The 17,194-nt window shown below is 45.6% G+C and overlaps 1 long non-coding RNA gene across 1 annotated transcript; it reads right to left on the reverse strand.

The window, feature by feature from the left end:
- Positions 1 to 15,368: 15,368 nt before the first annotated feature.
- Positions 15,369 to 16,894, reverse strand: LOC135567658 (uncharacterized). Its single transcript, XR_010462384.1, has 2 exons — positions 15,641 to 16,894; positions 15,369 to 15,537 (listed from the first exon to the last, which is right to left on the reverse strand). It is a non-coding gene; the product is annotated as an uncharacterized LOC135567658 (long non-coding RNA).
- Positions 16,895 to 17,194: the final 300 nt, after the last annotated feature.

A 17,194-nucleotide genomic window follows, 5' to 3' on the forward strand; every position in this document is an offset into this window, starting at 1 on the left:
TCAGTCATGTCTACACTGTAGGGTGTAGGGTTCGTCCACTCAGTCATCAGTCATGTCTACTATGTAGGGTGTAGGGTGTAGGGTTCGTCCACTCAGTGATCAGTCATGTCTACTCTGTAGGGTGTAGGGTTCGTCCACTCAGTGATCAGTCATGTCTACTCTGTAGGGTGTAGGGTTCGTCCACTCAGTGATCAGTCATGTCTACTATGTAGGGTGTAGGGTTCGTCCACTCAGTCATCAGTCATGTCTACTATGTAGGGTGTAGGGTTCGTCCACTCAGTCATCAGTCATGTCTACTATGTAGGGTGTAGGGTTCGTCCACTCAGTCATGTTTATTATGTAGGGTGTAGGGTGTAGGGTTCACTCAGTGATCAGTCAAGTGCTGGCTGAGGATGTTGATTGATTATGGAACCAGAGAGGAAACCAGGGGAAACCACGCACCGCTGTTTTCAACCGATCAATAATTATATCAAACACACACACACAGGTTTGAGGATTATCAGCTGATCCTAGATCTGTGGATAAGTTCACATCGAATGGTTTAAGTTAGGATTGGGGAGGGAAAGCTGATCCTAGATCAGTGTCTGGCTAGGGTGAACTATATCTATATGGACTGGAGGACCATGCCTCTGAAACTTAGCCTGGGTCGTTAGAGTCCTTGTCAAGCCAATCATGACGATCCCATCAGGAAAGGATACGCACACTGTCACCAGGGTTCTGGTCACTAGTAGATCACTATTAGAGGAATAGGGCCCTGGTCACTAGTAGTTCACTATTAGGGGAATAGGGCCCTGGTCACTAGTAGTTCACTATTAGGGGAATAGGGATCTGGTCACTAGTAGTTCACTATTAGAGGAATAGGACTCTGGTCACTAGTAGTTCACTATATAGGGAATAGGGCTCTGGTCACTAGTAGTTCACTATTAGGGGAATAGGGATCTGGTCACTAGTAGTTCACTATTAGAGGAATAGGGCCCTGGTCACTAGTAGTTCACTATTAGGGGAATAGGGCCCTGGTCACTAGTAGTTCACTATTAGAGGAATAGGGCCCTGGTCACTAGTAGTTCACTATTAGGGGAATAGGGCCCTGGTCACTAGTAGTTCACTATTAGGGGAATAGGGATCTGGTCACTAGTAGTTCACTATTAGGGGAATAGGGCCCTGGTCACTAGTAGTTCACTATTAGGGGAATAGGACTCTGGTCACTAGTAGTTCACTATATAGGGAATAGGGCTCTGGTCACTAGTAGTTCACTATTAGGGGAATAGGGATCTGGTCACTAGTAGTTCACTATTAGAGGAATAGGGCCCTGGTCACTAGTAGTTCACTATTAGGGGAATAGGGCCCTGGTCACTAGTAGTTCACTATTAGGGGGAATAGGGATCTGGTCACTAGTAGTTCACTATATAGGGAATAGGGCCCTGGTCACTAGTAGTTCACTATATAGGGAATAGGGCTCTGGTCACTAGTAGTTCACTATATAGGGAATAGGGCTCTGGTCACTAGTAGTTCACTATATAGGGAATAGGGCCCTGGTCACTAGTAGTTCACTATATAGGGAATAGGGCTCTGGTCACTAGTAGTTCACTATATAGGGAATAGGGCTCTGGTCACTAGTAGTTCACTATATAGGGAAATGGCCCTGGTCACTAGTAGTTCACTATATAGGGAATAGGGCCCTGGTCACTAGTAGTTCACTATATAGGGAAATGGCCCTGGTCACTAGTAGTTCACTATATAGGGAATAGGGCTCTGGTCACTAGTAGTTCACTATTAGGGGAATAGGGCTCTTGTCACTAGTAGATCACTATATAGGGAATAGGGCTCTGGTCACTAGTAGTTCACTATATAGGGAATAGGACTCTGGTCACTAGTAGTTCACTATATAGGGAATAGGGCTCTGGTCACTAGTAGTTCACTATATAGGGAATAGGGCTCTGGTCACTAGTAGTTCACTATATAGGGAATAGGGCTCTGGTCAGTATATAGGGAATAGGGCTCTGGTCACTAGTAGATCACTATATAGGGAATAGGACTCTGGTCACTAGTAGTTCACTATATAGGGAATAGGGCTCTGGTCACTAGTAGTTCACTATATAGGAATAGGGCTCTGGTCACTAGTAGTTCACTATATAGGAATAGGGCTCTGGTCACTAGTAGTTCACTATATAGGGAATAGGGCCCTGGTCACTAGTACTTCACTATATAGGGAATAGGGATCTGGTCACTAGTAGTTCACTATATAGGGAATAGGTCTCTGGTCACTAGTGTTCCACTATATAGGGAATAGGGCTCTGCACCCCTTCTGAAAAAACCTACACTCGATCCCTCCGATGTCAACAACTACAGACCAGTATCCCTTCTTTCTTTTCTCTCCAAAACCCTTGAAATCCTTGGCCAGCTCTGGTCACTATCTCTCTCAGGGAATGACCTTCTTGATCCAAATCAGTCAGGTTTCAAGACTAGTCATTCAACTGAGATAGGGCTCTGTATCACTAGTAGTCCGCACTGCTAAAGCTAACTCTCTCTCCTCTGCTCTCATCCTTCTAGACCTATCGGCTGCCTTCGATACTGTGAACCATCAGATCCTCCTCTCCACCCTCTCCGTAGGCCCACGCTGATTGCGTCCTACCTGACAGGTCGCTCCTACCAGGTGGCTCTGGTCAGTCCGTCTCCTCACCACGTGCTCTCACCACTGGTGTCCCCCAGGGCTCTGTTCTAGGCCCTCTCCTATTCTCACTATACAGGAATCACTCTGGCTCTGTCATAACCTCACATGGTCTCTCCTATCATTGCTATGCAGACTGGTCACACACAATTAATCTTCTCCTTTCCCCTTCTGATGACCAGGTGGCACTAATCGCATCTCTGCATGTCTGGCAGACATATCAGTGTGGATGACTAGGATCACCACCTCAAGCTGAAAGGGCTCTGGCAAGACAGAGCTGTCACTAGTAGTTCCTATATAGGGAAGGCTCTGCCCTAGTCATGATCTCGCCATCACGGTTGACAACTCCACTGTGTCCTCCTCCCAGTAGCACTAAGAACCTTGGCGTGATCCTGGACAACACCCTGTAGTTCTCAACTAACATCAAGGCGGTGGCCTAGTAGTTCCTGTAGGTTCATGCTCTACAACATATATAGAGTAGGACTCTGCCTCACACAGCGGTCGCAGGTCCTAATCCAGGCACTTGTCATCTCCCGTCTGGATTACTGCAACTCGCTGTTGGAATGGGCTCCCTGCCTGTGCCATGAAACCCCTACAACTCATCCAGAACGCCGCAGCCCGTCTGGTGTTCAACCTTCCCAAGTAGTCACGTCACCCCGCTCCTCCGCTCTGGTCCACTGGTTCCAGTTGAAGCTCGCATCCGCTACAAGACCATGGTGCTTGCACTACGGAGCTGTGAGGGGAACGTAGCACCTCAGTACCTCCAGGCTCTGATCAGGCCCTACACCTAAAGGGAATAGGGCACTGTAGTTCATCCACCTCTGGAATAGGGCTCGCCTCCCTACCACTGAGGAATACAGCTCCGGTCAGCCCAGTCAAAACTGTTCACTAGGGAATAGGCTCTCCCCAATGGTGGAACAAACTATAGGGAATAGGGCTCTGGTCACTAGTAGTTCAATCACTATATCCGGAGACACCTGAAACCCCACCTCTTTAAGGAATACCTAGGTCACTAGTAGTTCATAAAGGAATAGGGCCTGGTCACCCCCTAAAAGATTTAGTGCACTATTGTAAAGTGGTTGCTCCACTGGAGTGTCATATAGGTGAATGCTCAATTTGTAAGTCACTATCTGGAATAAGAGCTCTGGTAAATGAGTTAAATGTAATGTAAATGGCTCTGGTCACTAGTAGTTCACTATATAGGGAATAGGGCTCTGGTCACTAGTAGTTCACTATATAGGAATAGGGTTCTGGTCACTAGTAGTTCACTATATAGGGAATAGGGCCCTGGTCACTAGTGTTCACTACATAGGGAATAGGGTGCCATTTTGTTGGCTGCCTATATCAAACTCTCCTGGTCAACATTAGTTAAAATATGCTGGGCTGTACTGCCACCTAATGGAGTCTTGTAAATGCACCTGTCTCCACAGGCCAAACATTTGCTCTGTTCATTGACTAATAAAAACACCTCTTGGATTCAGGGCCATCTCCTCCAGAAACATTGGCTGTGCACTATGTTAACAGGAACCATCTCCTCCAGCATCATCGGAATGGGCCCTGCTGTTAACAGGAACAAACTCCTCCAGCATCAGGGCTGTCCCTAGTAGTTCACAGGAACAATCTCCTCCAGCATCATAGTTCACTATTTAACAGGAACCATCTCCTCCAGCATCATCGGAATAGTGCACTGCTGTTAACAGGAACCATCTCCTCCAGCATCATTGGCTGTGCCCTGCTAGTAGTTAACAGGAACAATCTCCTCCAGCATCATAGTAGTTCACCCTATTTTAACAGGAACCATCTCTCCAGCATCATCGGCACTATATAGGGACTGCTGTTAACAGGAACAATCTCTCCAGCATCATAGGGAATAGCCCCTCTCTTTAACAGGAACCATCTCCTCCAGCATCATCGGCTGGCACTGCTGTTAACAGGTTCTCTTCCAGGAATCAGGGCACTCTGCTAGTAGTTAACAGGAATATCTCCTCCAGCATCACTAGTAGTTCCCTGCTGTTAACAGGAACAAACTCCTTAGAGAGTCCCAAGGGGCCATGGTCACTAGTAGTTCACTATAAGGGGAATAGGGCTCTGGTCACTAGTAGTTCACTATATAGGGAATATGGCTCTGGTCACTAGTAGTTCACTATAAGGGGAATAGGGCTCTGGTCACTAGTAGTTCACTATATAAGGAATAGGGCCCTGGCCACTAGTAATTCACTATGTAGGGAATAGAGCTCTGGTCACTAGTAGTTCACTATTTAGGGAATATGGCTCTGGTCACTAGTAGTTCACTATATAGGGAATAGGGCTCTGGTCACTAGTAGTTCACTATATAGGGAATAAGGCTCTGGTCACTAGTAGTTCACTATATAGGAAATAGGACCCTGGTCACTAGTAGTTCACTATATAGGGAATAGGTCTCTGGTCACTAGTAGTTCAGTATATAGGGAATAAGGCTCTGGTCACTAGTAGTTCACTATATAGGGAATATGGCTCTGGTCACTAGTAGTTCACTATATGGGGAATAGGGCTCTGGTCACTAGTAGTTCACTATATAGGGAATAGGGCTCTGGTCACTAGTAGTTCACTATATAGGGAATAGGGCTCTGGTCACTAGTAGTTCACTATATAGGGAATAGGGCTCTGGTCTAAAGTAGTTCACTATATAGGGAATAGGGCTCTGGTCTAAAGTAGTTCACTATATAGGGAATAGGGCTCTGGTCACGAGTAGTTCACTATATAGGGAATAGGGCTCTGGTCTAAAGTAGTTCACTATATAGGGAATAGGGCTCTGGTCACTAGTAGTTCACTATATAGGGAATAGGGCTCTGGTTACTAGTAGTTCACTATATAGGGAATATGGCTCTGGTCTAAAGTAGTTCACTATATAGGGAATAGGGCTCTGGTCACTAGTAGTTCACTATATAGGGAATAGGGCTCTGGTCACTAGTAGTTCACTATATAGGAATAGGGTGCCATTTTGTTGGCTGCCTATATCAAACTCTAGGGAATAGCAACCTTGAGATTAAAATATGCCTGGCTGTACTGCCACCTAGTGGAGGTCACTAAATACACCTGTCTCCACAGACCAAACATTTGCTCCGTTCATTGCCTAATAAAAACACCTCTTGGAATCAGGCAGCCATCTGGTCAGCATCAGTAGTTCACTGTTAACAGGAACCATCTCCTCCAGCATCATCGGCTGGTCCCTAGTAGTTAACAGGAACTACTCCTCCAGCATCATAGGCTAGGGCCCTGCTGTTAACAGGAACCATCTCCTCCAGCATCATTGGCTAGGGCCCTGGTTAACAGGAACCATTCACTCCAGCATCATCGGCTGTGCCCTGCTGTTAACAGGAACCATCTCCTCCAGCATCATCGGCTGTGCCCTGCTGTTAACAGGAACCATCTCCTCCAACATCATCGGCTAGTTCACTATGTTAACAGGAACCATCTCTCCAGCATCACATCGCCCGTAACAGGAACAAACTATAGAGAGTAGGGCCTGGTCACTAGTAGTTCACTATAAGGGAATAGGGCTCTGGTCACTAGTAGTTCACTATATAGGGAATAGGGCTCTGGTCACTAGTAGTTCACTATATAGGGAATAGGGCTCTGGTCACTAGTAGTTCACTATATAGGGAATAGGGCTCTGGTCACTAGTAGTTCACTATATAGGGAATAGGGCTCTGGTCACTAGTAGTTCACTATATAGGGAATAGGGCTCTGGTCACTAGTAGTTCACTATATGGGGAATAGGGCACTGGTCACTAGTAGTTCACTATTAGGGGAATAGGGCTCTGGTCACTAGTAGTTCACTATATAGGGAATAGGGCTCTGGTCAGTTCACCATATAGGGAATAGGGCTCTGGTCACTAGTAGTTCACTATATAGGGAATAGGGCTCTGGTCTAAAGTAGTTCACTATATAGGGAATAGGGCTCTGGTCACTAGTAGTTCACTATATAGGGAATAGGGCTCTGGTCACTAGTAGTTCACTATATAGGGAATAGGGCTCTGGTCACTAGTAGTTCACTATATAGGGAATAGGGCTCTGGTCACTAGTAGTTCACTATATAGGGAATAGGGCTCTGGTCACTAGTAGTTCACTATATAGGGAATAGGGCTCTGGTCACTAGTAGTTCACTATATAGGGAATAGGGCTCTGGTCACTAGTAGTTCACTATATAGGGAATAGGGCTCTGGTCACTAGTAGTTCACTATATAGGGAATAGGGCTCTGGTCACCAGTAGTTCACTATATAGGGAATAGGGCTCTGGTCACTAGTAGTTCACTATATAGGGAATAGGGCTTTGGTCACTAGTAGTGCACTATATAGGGAATAGGGCTCTGGTCACTAGTAGTTCACTATATAGGAATAGGGCTCTGGTCATTAGTAGTTCACTATATAGGGAATAGGGCTCTGGTCACTAGTAGTTCACTATATAGGGAATAGGGCTCTGGTCACTAGTAGTGCACTATATAGAGAATAGGGCTCTGGTCATTAGTAGTTCACTATATATGGAATAGGGCTCTGGTCACTAGTAGTTCACTATATAGGGAATAGGGCTCTGGCCACTAGTAGTTCACTATATAGGGAATAGGGCTCTGGTCACTAGTAGTTCACTATATAGGGAATAGGGCTCTGGTCACTAGTAGTTCACTATATAGGGAATATGGCTCTGGTCTAAAGTAGTTCACTATATAGGGAATAGGGCTCTGGTCACTAGTAGTTCACTATATAGGGAATAGGGCTCTGGTCACTAGTGTTCCACTATATAGGGAGTAGGGTGCCATTTTGTTGGCTGCCTATATCAAACTCTCCTAGCAACCTTGAGATTAAAATATGCCTGGCTGAATACTGGTCACCTAGTGGAGGTCTGGTAAATAGGGCACCTGTCTCCACAGACCAAACATTTGCTAGTTCATTGCCTAATAAAAACATCTTGGATTAGGGCTCTGGTCCAGCATCATAGTTCACTATAACAGGAACCATCTCCTCCAGCATCATAGGGCTGTCCCTAGTAGTTAACAGGAACCATCTCCTCCAGAATCAGGCTGTCTGCTGTTCACAGGAACCATCTCACTCCAGCATCATCGGAATAGGCCCTCTGTTAACAGGAAGTTCACTCCAGCATCAGGGAATAGGGCTCTTTAACAGGAACAAGTTCCTATAGAGAATAGGGGCTCTGGTGACTAGTAGTTCACTATAGGGGAATAGGGCTCTGGTCACTAGTAGTTCACTATATAGGGAATAGGGCTCTGGTCACTAGTAGTTCACTATATAGGGAATAGGGCTCTGGTCACTAGTAGTTCACTATATAGGGAATAGGGCTCTGGTCACTAGTAGTTCACTATATAGGGAATAGGGCTCTGGTCACTAGTAGTTCACTATATAGGGAATAGGGCTCTGGTCACTAGTAGTTCACTATATAGGGAATAGGGCTCTGGTCACTAGTAGTTCACTATATAGGGAATAGGGCTCTGGTCACTAGTAGTTCACTATATAGGGAATAGGGCTCTGGTCATTAGTAGTTCACTATATAGGGAATAGGGCTCTGGTCATTAGTAGTTCACTATATAGGGAATAGGCTCTGGTCACTAGTAGTTCACTATATAGGGAATAGGGCTCTGGTCACTAGTAGTTCACTATATAGGGAATAGGGCTCTGGTCACTAGTAGTTCACTATATAGGGAATAGGGCTCTGGTCACTAGTAGTTCACTATATAGGGAATAGGGCTCTGGTCACTAGTAGTTCACTATATAGGAATAGGGCTCTGGTCACTAGTAGTTCACTATATAGGGAATAGGGCTCTGGTCACTAGTAGTTCACTATATAGGGAATAGGGCTCTGGTCACTAGTAGTTCACTATATAGGAATAGGGCTCTGGTCACTAGTAGTTCACTATATATCGAATAGGGCTCTGGTCACTAGTAGTTCACTATATAGGGAATAGGGCTCTGGTCACTAGTAGTTCACTATATAGGGAATAGGGCTCTGGTCACTAGTAGTTCACTATATAGGGAATAGGGCTCTGGTCACTAGTAGTTCACTATATAGGGAATAGGGCTCTGGTCACTAGTAGTTCACTATATAGGGAATAGGGCTCTGGTCACTAGTAGTTCACTATATAGGGAATAGGGCTCTGGTCACTAGTAGTTCACTATATAGGGAATAGGGCTCTGGTCACTAGTAGTTCACTATATAGAGAATAGGGCTCTGGTCACTAGTAGTTCACTATATAGGGAATAGGGCTCTGGTCACTAGTAGTTCACTATATAGGGAATAGGGCTCTGGTCACTAGTAGTTCACTATATAGGAATAGGGCTCTGGTCACTAGTAGTTCACTATATAGGGAATAGGGCTCTGGTCACTAGTAGTTCACTATATAGGGAATAGGGCTCTGGTCACTAGTAGTTCACTATATAGGGAATAGGGCTCTGGTCACTAGTAGTTCACTATATAGGGAATAGGGCTCTGGTCACTAGTAGTTCACTATATAGGGAATAGGGCTCTGGTCTAAAGTAGTTCACTATATAGGGAATAGGGCTCTGGTCACTAGTAGTTCACTATATAGGGAATAGGGCTCTGGTCACTAGTAGTTCACTATATAGGGGAATGCCATTTTGTTGGCTGCCTATATCAAACTCTCCTAGCAACCTTGAGATTAAAATATGCCTGGCTGTACTGCCACCTAGTGGAGGTCTGGTAAATAGTAGTGTCTCCACAGACCAAATAGGGCTCTGTTCATTGTAGTAAAAACATATTGGAATCAGGCAGCCATCTCCTCCAGCATCAGTTCACTATATAGGGCCCTGCTGTTAACAGGAACCATCTCCTCCAGCATCATAGGGCTGGTCACTAGTAGTTTATACAGGAATAGGGCTCTCCTCCAGCATCATCGGCTGTGCCCTGCTGTTAATAGGAACCATCTCCTCCAGCATCACTCGGCTAGGGTGCCCTGCTGTTCACTAGGAACCATCTCCTCCAGCATCATAGGGAATAGCTTTTAACAGGGCCTGGTCACTAGTAGTTCACTATAGGGGAATAGGGCTCTGGTCACTAGTAGTTCACTATATAGGGAATAGGGCTCTGGTCACTAGTAGTTCACTATATAGGGAATAGGGCTCTGGTCACTAGTAGTTCACTATATAGGGAATAGGGCTCTGGTCACTAGTAGTTCACTATATAGGGAATAGGGCTCTGGTCACTAGTAGTTCACTATATAGGGAATAGGGCTCTGGTCTAAAGTAGTTCACTATATAGGGAATAGGGCTCTGGTCACTAGTAGTTCACTATATAGGGAATAGGGCTCTGGTCTAAAGTAGTTCACTATATAGGGAATAGGGCTCTGGTCACTAGTAGTTCACTATATAGGGAATAGGGCTCTGGTCACTAGTAGTTCACTATATAGGGAATAGAGCTCTGGTCATTAGTAGTTCACTATATAGGGAATAGGGCTCTGGTCACCAGTAGTTCACTATATAGGGAATAGGGCTCTGGTCACTAGTAGTTCACTATATAGGGAATAGGGCTCTGGTCACTAGTAGTGCACTATATAGGGAATAGGGCTCTGGTCACTAGTAGTGCACTATATAGAGAATAGGGCTCTGGTCATTAGTAGTTCACTATATAGGGAATAGGGCTCTGGTCACTAGTAGTTCACTATATAGGGAATAGGGCTCTGGTCACTAGTAGTGCACTATATAGAGAATAGGGCTCTGGTCATTAGTAGTTCACTATATATGGAATAGGGCTCTGGTCACTAGTAGTTCACTATATAGGGAATAGGGCTCTGGCCACTAGTAGTTCACTATATAGGGAATAGGGCTCTGGTCACTAGTAGTTCACTATATAGGGAATAGGGCTCTGGTCACTAGTAGTTCACTATATAGGGAATAGGGCTCTGGTCACTAGTAGTTCACTATATAGGAAATAGGGCTCTGGTCACTAGTAGTTCACTATATAGGGAATAGGGCTCTGGTCACTAGTAGTTCACTATATAGGGAATAGGGCTCTGGTCACTAGTAGTTCACTATATAGGGAATAGGGCTCTGGTCACTAGTAGTTCACTATATAGGGAATAGGGCTCTGGTCACTAGTAGTTCACTATATAGGGAATAGGGCTCTGGTCACTAGTAGTTCACTATATAGGGAATAGGGCTCTGGTCACTAGTAGTTCACTATATAGGGAATAGGGCTCTGGTCACTAGTAGTTCACTATATAGGGAATAGGGCTCTGGTCACTAGTAGTTCACTATATAGGGAATAGGGCTCTGGTCACTAGTAGTTCACTATATAGGGAATAGGGCTCTGGTTACTAGTAGTTCACTATATAGGGAATATGGCTCTGGTCTAAAGTAGTTCACTATATAGGGAATAGGGCTCTGGTCACTAGTAGTTCACTATATAGGGAATAGGGCTCTGGTCACTAGTGTTCCACTATATAGGGAGTATGGTGCCATTTTGTTGGCTGCCTATATCAAACTCTCCTAGCAACCTTGAGATTAAAATATGCCTGGCTGTACTGCCACCTAGTGGAGGTCTGGTAAATACACCTGTCTCCACAGACCAAACATTTGCTCCGTTCATTGCCTAATAAAAACACCTCTTGGATTCAGGCAGCCATCTCCTCCAGCATCATCGGCTTCGCCCTGCTGTTAACAGGAACCATCTCCTCCAGCATCATCGGCTGTGCCCTGCTGTTAACAGGAACAAACTCCTCCAGCATCATCGGCTTTGCCCTGCTGTTAACAGGAACCATCTCCTCCAGCATCATCGGCTGTGCCCTGCTGTTAACAGGAACCATCTCCTCCAGCATCATCGGCTGTGCCCTGCTGTTAACAGGAACCATCTCCTCCAGCATCATCGGCTGTGCCCTGCTGTTAACAGGAACCATCTCCTCCAGCATCAGCGGCTCTGGTCACTTTTAACAGGAACAAACTCCTTAGAGAGTGGGGCCATGGTGACTAGTAGTTCACTATAAGGGGAATAGGGCTCTGGTCACTAGTAGTTCACTATATAGGGAATAGGGCTCTGGTCACTAGCAGTTCACTATATAGGGAATAGGGCTCTGGTCACTAGTAGTTCACTATATAGGGAATAGGGCTCTGGTCACTAGTAGTTCACTATATAGGGAATAGGGCTCTGGTCACTAGTAGTTCACTATATAGGGAATAGGGCTCCGGTCACTAGTAGTTCACTATATGGGGAATAGGGCTCTGGTCACTAGTAGTTCACTATAAGGGGAATAGGGCTCTGGTCACTAGTAGTTCACTATATAGGGAATAGGGCTCTGGTCTAAAGTAGTTCACTATATAGGGAATAGGGCTCTGGTCACGAGTAGTTCACTATATAGAGAATAGGGCTCTGGTCTAAAGTAGTTCACTATATAGGGAATAGGGCTCTGGTCATTAGTAGTTCACTATATAGGGAATAGGGCTCTGGTCATTAGTAGTTCACTATATAGGGAATAGAGCTCTGGTCATTAGTAGTTCACTATATAGGGAATAGGGCTCTGGTCACTAGTAGTTCACTATATAGGGAATAGGGCTCTGGTCATTAGTAGTTCACTATATAGGGAATAGAGCTCTGGTCATTAGTAGTTCACTATATAGGGAATAGGGATCTGGTCACTAGTAGTTCACTATATAGGGAATAGGACTCTGGTCACTAGTAGTTCACTATATAGGGAATAGGGCTCTGGTCACCAGTAGTTCACTATATAGGGAATAGGGCTCTGGTCACTAGTAGTTCACTATATAGGGAATAGGGCTTTGGTCACTAGTAGTGCACTATATAGGGAATAGGGCTCTGGTCACTAGTAGTGCACTATATAGAGAATAGGGCTCTGGTCATTAGTAGTTCACTATATAGGGAATAGGGCTCTGGTCACTAGTAGTTCACTATATAGGGAATAGGGCTCTGGTCACTAGTAGTGCACTATATAGAGAATAGGGCTCTGGTCATTAGTAGTTCACTATATATGGAATAGGGCTCTGGTCACTAGTAGTTCACTATATAGGGAATAGGGCTCTGGCCACTAGTAGTTCACTATATAGGGAATAGGGCTCTGGTCACTAGTAGTTCACTATATAGGGAATAGGGCTCTGGTCACTAGTAGTTCACTATATAGGGAATAGGGCTCTGGTCTCTAGTGTTCCACTATATAGGGAGTATGGTGCCATTTTGTTGGCTGCCTATATCAAACTCTCCTAGCAACCTTGAGATTAAAATATGCCTGGCTGTACTGCCACCTAGTGGAGGTCTGGTAAATACACCTGTCTCCACAGACAAAACATTTGCTCCGTTCATTGCCTAATAAAAACACCTCTTGGATTCAGGCAGCCATCTCCTCCAGCATCATCGGCTTCGCCCTGCTGTTAACAGGAACCATCTCCTCCAGCATCATCGGCTGTGCCCTGCTGTTAACAGGAACCATCTCCTCCAGCATCATCGGCTGTGCCCTGCTGTTAACAGGAACAAACTCCTCCAGCATCATCGGCTTCGCCCTGCTGTTAACAGGAACCATCTCCTCCAGCATCATCGGCTGTGCCCTGCTGTTAACAGGAACCATCTCCTCCAGCATCATCGGCTGTGCCCTGCTGTTAACAGGAACCATCTCCTCCAGCATCATCGGCTGTGCCCTGCTGTTAACAGGAACCATCTCCTCCAGCATCAGCGGCATCGCCCCGCTTTTAACAGGAACAAACTCCTTAGAGAGTCCCAAGGGGCCATGGTGACTAGTAGTTCACTATAAGGGGAATAGGGCTCTGGTCACTAGTAGTTCACTATATAGGGAATAGGGCTCTGGTCACTAGTAGTTTACTATATAGGGAATAGGGCTCTGGTCACTAGTAGTTCACTATATAGGGAATAGGGCTCTGGTCACTAGTAGTTCACTATATAGGGAATAGGGCTCTGGTCACTAGTAGTTCACTATATAGGGAATAGGGCTCTGGTCTAAAGTAGTTCACTATATAGGGAATAGGGCTCTGGTCACTAGTAGTTCACTATATAGGGAATAGGGCTCTGGTCTAAAGTAGTTCACTATATAGGGAATAGGGCTCTGGTCATTAGTAGTTCACTATATAGGGAATAGGGCTCTGGTCATTAGTAGTTCACTATATAGGGAATAGAGCTCTGGTCATTAGTAGTTCACTATATAGGGAATAGGGCTCTGGTCACCAGTAGTTCACTATATAGGGAATAGGGCTCTGGTCACTAGTAGTTCACTATATAGGGAATAGGGCTCTGGTCACTAGTAGTTCACTATATAGGAATAGGGCTCTGGTCACTAGTAGTTCACTATATAGGGAATAGGGCCCTGGTCACTAGTAGTTCACTATATAGGGAATAGGGCTCTGGTCACTAGTAGTTCACTATATAGGAATAGGGCTCTGGTCACTAGTAGTTCACTATATATGGAATAGGGCTCTGGTCACTAGTAGTTCACTATATAGGGAATAGGGCTCTGGTCACTAGTAGTTCACTATATAGGGAATAGGGCTCTGGTCACTAGTAGTTCACTATATAGGGAATAGGGCTCTGGTCACTAGTAGTTCACTATATAGGGAATAGGGCTCTGGTCACTAGTAGTGCACTATATAGAGAATAGGGCTCTGGTCATTAGTAGTTCACTATATATGGAATAGGGCTCTGGTCACTAGTAGTTCACTATATAGGGAATAGGGCTCTGGTCACTAGTAGTTCACTATATAGGGAATAGGGCTCTGGTCACTAGTAGTTCACTATATAGGGAATAGGGCTCTGGTCACTAGTAGTTCACTATATAGGGAATAGGGCTCTGGTCACTAGTAGTTAGTTCACTATATAGGGAATAGGGCTCTGGTCACTAGTAGTTCACTATATAGGGAATAGGGCTCTGGTCACTAGTAGTTCACTATATAGGGAATAGGGCTCTGGTCACTAGTAGTTCACTATATAGGGAATAGGGCTCTGGTCACTAGTAGTTCACTATATAGGAATAGGGCCCTGGTCACTAGTAGTTCACTATATAGGGAATAGGGCTCTGGTCACTAGTAGTTCACTATATAGGGAATAGGGCTCTGGTCACTAGTAGTTCACTATATAGGGAATAGGGCTCTGGTCATTAGTAGTTCACTATATAGGGAATAGGGCTCTGGTTTGTTTGTATGCCTCTGTGTGTGTGTGTGTGTGTGTGTGTGTGTGTGTGTGTGTTCAACCAAACAATCCTGTGTGTGTGTGTGTGTGTGTGTGTGTGTCTGTCTGTGTATTCTTTCATCTCTGAGCAGAGTTATCAATAGTCTAGGCTGTGTCTTCTTTCTCACAACACCTCTGTTAACACACCTGACTACCTCAGATCCTCTGTTAACACACCTGACTCTAACTCAACACCTCTGTTAACACACCTGACTACCTCAGATCCTCTGTTAACACACCTGACTCTAACTCAACACCTCTGTTAACACACCTGACTCTAACTCAACACCTCTGTTAACACACCGGACTCTAACTCAACACCTCTGTTAACACACCTGACTCTACCACAGCACCTCTGTTAACACACCTGACTCGAACTCAGCACCTTGGTTAACACACCTGACTCGAACTCAGCACCTTGGTTAACACACCTGACTCTAACTCTGTTAACACACCTGACTCTAACTGTCACGTTCTTTCAAAATCGAACCCAGAAGCAGACCAGGACAAGGAGAGTAGGAAGAAGGTGAGTATTTATTTACAAGTGAATGTGAATGGGTAGATATATCCAGGTGGCGTAGCGGGCAGCGGTGGTGAGTTGATGGGAGTAAATAGGTGGATCCAATGGGGTAGCGGAATCCTCCGACGACCAGGCGGGAATGGGGTAAATGATCCGGGTGAGTAACTGAAGACAGAACAAACGGAGGTAAGTTTAAGGCAAGCAATACGTAAAAAAAACAAAAAAACAATTCTATCCAACTTGAGGCTGATACTATGGCACAACATACTGTTCGTGGCTAACGATCCGGCAGGGAATGGATGTCAGGTCCGGGCTTATGAAGAGGAGAGATGATGATCAGGACCAGGTGTGCAGATAGCTGATGGGATACAGGTGCGGGTAATCAGAACTCCCAACTGGCTACTCTAACTCTGTTAACACACCTGACTCTAACTCTGTTAACACACCTGACTCTAACTCTGTTAACACACCTGACTCTAACTCTGTTAACACACCTGACTCTAACACAGCACCTCTGCTTTGCTAGCACATGTGACGGCCCTAACGGTTTGAGCCACACACACCACACACACACGCATATTACACACACACAGGATTGGTTGGTTGAACATGGATCAAAGTGCCCACTCCAAAACACTGTTTAACTACAGAGAGAGAGAGACACACACACGGAGAGAGAGACGGAGAGAGACAGACACAGACAGACAGACAGACACAGACAGACAGACAGACAGACACAGACAGACAGACAGACAGACAGACAGACAGAGAGAGAGCGACAGACAGACAGACAGAGAGACAGACAGACAGAGAGAAAGAGAGAGACAGACAGAGAGACAGACAGACAGACAGACAGACAGACAGACAGACAGACAGACAGAGAGAAAGAGAGAAAGAGAGAGATACAGATAGACAGACAGAGAGAAAGAGAGAGAGACAGACAGACAGAGAGACAGACAGACACAGACAGACAGACAGACAGACAGACAGACAGACAGACAGACAGACAGACAGACAGACAGACAGAGAGACAGAGAGAAAGAGAGAGACAGACAGACAGACAGAGAGACAGACAGACAGAGAGAAAGAGAGAGACAGACAGACAGACAGAGAGACAGAGAGACAGACAGACAGACAGACAGACAGACAGACAGACAGACAGACAGAGAGAGAGCGACAGACAGACAGACAGAGGGAGAGGGACAGAGAGAGAGAGACAGAGAGAGAGGGACACAGAGAGAGAGACACACACACAGATAGAGTACACGAACACACACACACGCACGCACACACACACACGTACGTACACACACAACCGCACTGACGTACTCACAACCGCACTGACGCACACACACACACACGTATACACACACACAATAACACACACAGGCACATGCATGCACCACTCAGAGTCCTCTACATTGTAGGGTAACAGGAGGGACACCAACCACTCAGAGTCCTCTACATTGTAGGGTAAGAGGAGGGACACCAACCTCTCAGAGTCCTCTACATTGTAGGGTAAGAGGAGGGACACCAACCACTCAGAGTCCACTACATTGTAGGGTAAGAGGAGGGACACCAACCACTCAGAGTCCTCTACATTGTAGGGTGAGGGACACCAACCACTCAGTGTCCTCTACATTGTAGGGCGAGGGACACCTACCACTCAGAGTCCTCTACATTGTAGGGTAAGAGGAGGGACACCAACCACTCAGAGCCCTCTACATTGTAGGGTAAGAGGAGGGACACCAACCACTCAGAGTCCTCTACATTGTAGGGTAAAAGGAGGGACACCAACCACTCAGAGTCCTCTACATTGTAG

The sequence above is a fragment of the Oncorhynchus nerka genome, unplaced genomic scaffold (genome assembly GCF_034236695.1).
Source record: "Oncorhynchus nerka isolate Pitt River unplaced genomic scaffold, Oner_Uvic_2.0 unplaced_scaffold_1876, whole genome shotgun sequence".
In the NCBI taxonomy this organism is placed as follows: domain Eukaryota; kingdom Metazoa; phylum Chordata; class Actinopteri; order Salmoniformes; family Salmonidae; genus Oncorhynchus; species Oncorhynchus nerka.